The 7,171-nt window shown below is 40.5% G+C and overlaps 1 pseudogene; it reads right to left on the bottom strand.

Annotated features, from left to right (window-relative positions):
• Window positions 1-816: 816 nt before the first annotated feature.
• Window positions 817-4,262, bottom strand: LOC141826265 (receptor-like serine/threonine-protein kinase SD1-8; annotated as a pseudogene).
• Between the last annotated feature and the right edge of the window lie 2,909 nt (window positions 4,263-7,171).

The following is a 7,171-nucleotide window of genomic DNA, read 5'->3' as shown; positions in this document are numbered from 1 at the left end:
AACAAGAATGTTTGGAGGGAGTCATATGGAAGAAGACACAAGAAGATGAATAGTAGGTATATATTATGTAGTATATGTAGTATTTGTTTTGAACTTAGTCAACCGTTATTATATTTGTATGTTGATTCGATTAAGATCAGGGGATGAGTTGACTTTTCGATGTAGCCAAGCTCTTTTGGTAGGTCGGATATATGTCAAGTCAGTTTCTGTCGGGTCAACAGTTGCCCGATCAAGTGACACAAGGACTTTGGGACACCTAGGAGAAACTGTTTGGCTCCAATGAAAGTTTTCGGCGACAGCAAACTAGTAAGGGAAATTGAAAGGATTGAAAAAGGGGTTAAAAGGGAGACTAAGACAGACCTTGATGAGATCCTTCGAACGCTCAAGTCCAATTCTGAAGGAGAGTTAGTAAATAGCGAATAAGTAAAACTAGTAATGTCCAATGTACCTATCAAAAATGACGCTATTATCTTACATCAGAGTGAAGGATGGTCAGGATTCTTTAAAAAAAACATCTCTTTCTTCTTCACCAAAGGTGCACCCTTCTGTAACAAGCGTCATAATAACTGTCATGTCACATCCGAATGCGAGAGCAGTTTTTTTTGAGTTCGATCCTAGATCAGACTGTTTGGACTTAAGTCGGACGTGATTCGAGCTAACTCAAGTCAAACTTGACTGACTTGATCCAAGTTTGATCATGAATTAACTGACTCGACTATTCAAGTGTGTTGACCAACTCCTGGATCTGCCACGTGACTGAAAGTTGAACACACAGAAAACTTAGTCTATTTACATTCGACCAGAAAAAAGGTTCAATAACAAAAATATGCTTCTCTTTCTGTTGACTCGTGGCAGAATCTATTGTGAGTGGCCACACAATTGTTTTGTCGACAAGTTCAAATTCACACCCTTCATCTTCCATCTACCATGCTCATGGTCAATTGAGGGGGAGTTGAGAGTGTCGACCAAGTTCTTGTATCTTCTGAGGTAAATGCAGGTTGCCGGGGTGCCTGCAAAATTGGTGGGTCTCTTCACCAAACACGGCAATGATAGAATCCATTGTTGGCCGATCATTCGGAACATCTTGGACGCATAACAGCCCCACTTGAATGCATTTAGCCACTTCAGCAACTGGGAACGATTCTTTGAGGGCGGGATCTACCAGCTCACAACATCTTCCTTCGGCCCAAAGTTTCCATGCCTGTAGTGAATCAAGGATGAAATGTATTTGATCACAAACAACAACGGGAATGGAGGTACTTACAAATCCAAGAAGATTCAATGAACCATTCAATGGGTATGAGCCTTTGTTTCTTCTTCCGGAAATTATCTCCAGTAGAATTACGCCAAAGCTAAATACATCTGATTTTTCTGAAAAACGGCCATACAAGCCATATTCTGGTGCTATGTAACCACTGTCATTCATCATCAAACGAACAAGTTTAAGAGATGACATACTAAAAATAAATTGACGTGGTAGTAGTTTATTTACTATGTTCCAACTATTCTTGTAGTATTTTCTTCCTTTTGTTTCCCACCAAATATCCTCGCCAAGCCAAAGTCTGAAATTTTGGGATTCATGTCGTAATCTAACAATATGTTGTCAGTCTTCAAATCTCTATGTATAACCCGAAGTCTGGAGTAGCGATGGAGGTAAAGAAGTCCTTGTGCAACGCCTTCAATTATTTGGAACCTCGTATCCCAATCTAATTTCAACGACTGATTTGAATCTAGAACCATTTATATATTCATAGAATTAGTTGAAATAGTATGTAGATATACCCAGATCCCTTTAATAAAATCTGACTCAATGTGTAGGAAATCAGACTAACCGAATAGGTATTTGTCCAAACTATGATTAGGCAGATACTCGTAGATAAGTATCTTCATCTTGATGACTGCACCAACCTAAAAGCTTCACTAGATTAGTGTGTTGTAGTCTGGCTATCAGCTCAACTTCATTTCTGAATTCGACAAAGCCTTGTTTTGAAGTCTTGGATAGCCTTTTCACCGCTATATCCTGACCATCCTGTAACTTTCCCTGAGATACAATGAAATGGTATTAATTCAAAAAGCCATCATACATGTAAGCTTAAGTTTGTTTCAATTTATAAGTAGCATGAACTAATCTACTATCATCGTCGTCGTTGTCGTCATCATCATCCTGTGTTTATCCACTATCTAAGCTTGGTTACATTGTACAAAAATAACACAAATGTTTATAGACCAACATGCTATGATATAACGTTTAAAAGATCGGTAAGTTCTCACCTTGTAGACAGAACCAAACCCACCCTCTCCAAGCTTGTTTGTAAGGGCAAAGCCATCTGTCGCTTTAAGTATACTAAAAAAATCAAGTAAGGGTACATCAATGATACTGCCCCCATCAAGACTTCTCAACTCTTCCAATCTTGTTGCATTTTCCTTGTGCTTCGCTGCATTCAAGAAGAGTATTTGATGATCACAATTCGATTAATCATAAGAATTCCTAAATTGAGTGCTCATATATTGAGATTGCTACATGATCGTCTGTGAATTGTCCTCCAGAAATAGAATGCAGTTCCTGAGAGTAGTATCAGAATAAACCCAACTGTTAGCATAATAGCAAGTAAAAGCATCGAGTTACTTGACGATCCTTCATTTTGACTGTCCGAATCTGCATAAGATAAAAGCAATTTTCAGAACATGATCTTTCCATTAGATCCTTAGCCTTCTGCACTTCCAAACTTCTAAAATGGACGAGAGTAAACAAAAATAAGAATACAGCAATTTTCAATTACACTTAATTTCCTCAAGAAGACAAGGAACTTTGAGACAACCAACAGGTAACAATAGCGATATACCGAGGCCATCACTGCAATTATCACCCTAACCAAAGAACTAGATGCTTACCTAAATCGGATGCAGTAACACGCACAAAGAGTTCATCCCTACTCAAATTCTGCACAAGATCAGCTAAATCTCCAAACCAAACCAGGCATCTAGTGCTGCTGCCGATGCTTATCGTTCCGGAGAAGGAGTAGGCTGTGCAGTTGCAAGTCGCGGAGCAATTGGCTCTACACTCATTCTCACTAGCATCTCTCAGTAGTATCATACGATCAGGCAATTTCATGTTATTATAAGGAACATAGATCCGTCCCCTGTTGCAATCCCCAGCAGTAGCTCTCATGCAACCCCCTGAGTAATTTCCAGCATCCCACTGATTGAAATTTCTGGGCACAAACCCGTTGAGGCATTTACACGAAAGGGTAGTAGGTTGACTGCCATCGCACACGCCGTTAGGCCCGCACTGGTTGTAGAACTCGCAGGGCTTGCTCGGGAGGTTGGGGACGGATCCTTCTATGACCCAACTACCGGAGCTCGCGTTCCAACTCAAGAGCTGGGAGAAGCCCGATTCCTGGATCACGACTCTGGAGACCGCCGAGCCCTCCGTGAGCTGTGAACCACCAGGAAACCCTATCCCCGTCGACGGCGATCGAGTGCACGTACGCGTTGGTGCTGTTCGCGGTGATGATGCGAGTGGAGTTGATCTCCAGCCCCGGCGCGCTCCGCAGGTTAGACCTCCAGAGGGCTCCGATCCGCGCCAGATGAACCCCTGTATCGACGTCCTCGGATCGATCCCCAAGGTAAAACTACCCGACGAGGGATCGTCCTCGGCTCGCCGCGACACGCATCTCGTCGGCGAGGCTATGCCGGGGCGGAGTACGACGTCAGCCTCATTTCCGGGAGCAGGGTGTCGGTTGGGTGATCGAAGCTCTGCCAGATGAATCTATCCTTATCGCCTGCTGCTACTCTCAAGACGAGGTTGCCGGAATCCAAGAGCACTGCTTCATCGGCGGTGCCACTGGAAGCCGCTGAGGTATCGGAAGACCAGATTTTGCTTCCGCTGCTGCTGTATGCCACTAGATTGCCGTCGATTTCCAGGGTTAGGTTCCCGTAGGCGTCGCGGAGGGGGCTGTCTCGGTTGGCGACCCACACCACTGCTCCGTCGGCGACGTTGTGGTAGCGAATGCCGAGGTAGTAGCGGGCAGGGACGGAGGCTCCTAGGCGGAAGAAACCGAGGGCGAAGCTTCCGGCGGAAGAGACGATAGTTCGATTGAGGGAGATGGAGTCGCCGGGTCGGAGTGTGTACTCCTCCGCATGAACTGTTTGGCGGTGGGAAGAGGAGACGAGGAAAGAAGAAGAGGACGAGGAATGGAAGGGCCATGATCGAGCTCGAGTCCTCTCTGCAAGGAGGAGATAGATAAGAAGGGACGAAGACGACGAAGCGCGGGTTGCCATTTCCGTGCTTCTCGTGACGTCCTGGTTTGAAAAAAGCGCCGGTTTGACCAGCCGGAATTTTTCCTACGGCCCGTGTATCAGAATCAAATTGAACTGCATCAGAAAGAGTTTAATTTGTATTCGAATTTAATTTTTATAAATCTTTTATATTGTATTTGTTCGAATTTAAACTCCGAATTAGACGGCGTTTAAATTTCTTAATATTTAAATTTTTATTTTATATTATTTTATTATTGAACAAATATAAATAAATTAGTGTTGAATTAAAAAAGGGAATCTTGTTGACCTACACCCTCTCCGTTATTGAGAGGTGATGATTCCTATAAAAAAAATGATAATTCCAGTAGCCACATCTCTGGGGGTGGTCGGTCCAATGCCACGAAAGTTTCTCATCGACCACAGGGTAAATCGGGAAGCGCATACGGCAGCCAATCCAGATGCCCAGCATCCTTTGATTGTGTTCCCCATTTGGAGGAAAATTCCTGCAAATACGCCGTAGCTAGGGATCGAACTGCGGGTCCCTGAGTTATAATCCGGATGTCCTACCGTTGTACCATTGCCCCGGGGACGGTGATGATTCCTATAGATGATAGAAATAATTGTTAATTAAATTGTTAGATAAAAAAGTCAATAATAGGGCTGAGCAAGTGGGCGGGTCGGACGGGTTTGTGCGATTTTCCCACCCGACCCACCATTGGCGGGTTAATAAAATTTAAACCCAACTCGATTTTTTTTTCGCATCAAATTCGGCGGGTGCCGGGGGGCGGGCGGATTGGCGGGTTATCGAATGTAAAAAAATAAATTTTACGGATGATAATTAATATAATAAGAGTCTACAAAAGAGTTTAAAATACAATCCACAGTTTTATAACTAATCAACAATGTTCATACCAAAATAGGAAGCATCTCATGGCCACAAAAAAAAATAAGGATAATTCATAATTCAACACCAAAGTCCAAGTCCAGGTAATTAGGAATTATCCAAGTTGGGGCAAAAAATCCAAAATGCAGCACTCTTTGGCCTACAAGTAGATAAATCAAAGTTTGTTATATAATAGATTAATAGGACACAAGATTTAATTTGAATGACACCACTTACAAGTAGGAAAGTATGAGACTTTTAATCATCAAGACAATGCTTGCTATTTTCTTTCAATGCACCCTAAACCCTATACATATATTTTATTATTTGTATATAAATAGCGTGGCGGGTTGGGTTTAGTCGGATTTTAAAATTAAAACCTGAAACCCGCCCGTGTACAAGCGGGTTTGTCAATTTTCTATCCATTTTTATTTTTAATTTTTTTTAAACCTTGCGGGCTGGCGGGTTTCGGATGCGGGTGGTGGGCGGGTTAGCGGGCCGGGCGGGTACTGCTCACCCCTAGTCAATAATGAAACGGGTGCTCTTAGTTATCTTAAAAAAAAAGACACATCTTTTTTTTAAAAATAAAATTTCACCTTAGTATTTTTGTTATCTCAAAAATACTTTTATTCTACCGTTATTAAAATAACTACGTGTAACTGCTATAACAAGTTTAGCTCAATCAAAATTACTATATAAAGTATTGTTATATTAAAATATTTTTTATTAATTTAATCAAAATTACTTCAATTTAGCTAAATTGATTCAAAAATATTGTAGCGATTATGTGGTAACAATTTGTAATAGCTATTGACAATAATTGTTATAATAATATTAATTTGTCTCCGGTGCCATGGTGTCGCGGTAGGACATTCAGGTTGTCACTCAGGATCCGCACTTTTCACTCCAGCTACGGCGTATTCGCGGAGCAGGGGCGGATGGATCGCAATCAAAGGATGATGGACATCTGGGTTGGCCGCTACGTGCGCTTTCCACTTGCCAACCCCTGTGATTGATGGAAAACTTCCGTTCCCAAATTCCGAACGATCATCCTCAGGAATTGAGTCAATGCGACTAACTGAAATTATCATTTTTATAGTATTAATTTAATTTTGATTAAGTTAAAATAATTTTGATAAGTTTAGATAATTTTGATAAATTAAATAATTTTATTTTATATTATAGTAACTACTATTTAATACGTTGTAACAGTTGTAATATAATTGTCACAACAACATCAAATAAAAATATACATATGTAAAATATTAGTGTAACTTTTTTTTATATATAAAGGGGCTAATAAAATAAAATTACAAAGTCAAAGATAGTGAAACGGTCTAGTCTCTATTGTTGGGTGGGAAGGAAACTGACTTTGATTACAATTATCAAGTATTGTCGTTGTTGACTTGTTCAAAGACTTTGACTAATGATGGCTTAGTGATCGTTCCGTGGATCACATAATTTTCCCGCATAATTAATTTGTTTGAAGAACAAAATCTCTAAGTCAGAACAAAATCTCTCAATCTCAAGTTTGGCAGTGTTTGAAAGTTGTTTCCCACATATTATATTATATTATATTATATTATATATAGCAATATTAATATATTAAATTCAAATTTAAAAATTAAAATAGTTCAGTTGAACCTAATCCAGGTCAATTAAAATCATTGTCTACAAAGAAAATCATATAATGATATTCTCTTTGATCATTACACTAATCTCTACAAGCATTATTGTAGATTAAAGGTAGAGAAAAGATTGGTAAAGGATTGAAAATTCCACCTATACAACTGTATGAAATTATTGAATCGAATGTGATTCCTTTAAGCTAGTACTACAAGGTTTGAAGAGAGTTCGTCTCCCTTCGACGATACTCATGGCTAGTTCTCGTGCCAGGGAATACGGCATTGGCAGCGATGTTGGTGAATTTGTGGCTGAGGCGATGGTAAAACTGAGTTCTTGCTCACCGATAGCATCCAATGTTGGTCGGTCGATGGACCTATCTTGAACGCATAACAGGTCGAGTTG

The sequence above is a fragment of the Curcuma longa genome, chromosome 4, assembly GCF_044706935.1.
Source record: "Curcuma longa cultivar G26 ecotype Majalengka, Jawa Barat chromosome 4, ITB_CL_G26_1.1, whole genome shotgun sequence".
Lineage (NCBI taxonomy): Eukaryota > Viridiplantae > Streptophyta > Magnoliopsida > Zingiberales > Zingiberaceae > Curcuma > Curcuma longa.
Note: the sequence above shows the minus strand (reverse complement) of the source record. Positions and strands in the feature narration are given on the sequence as shown.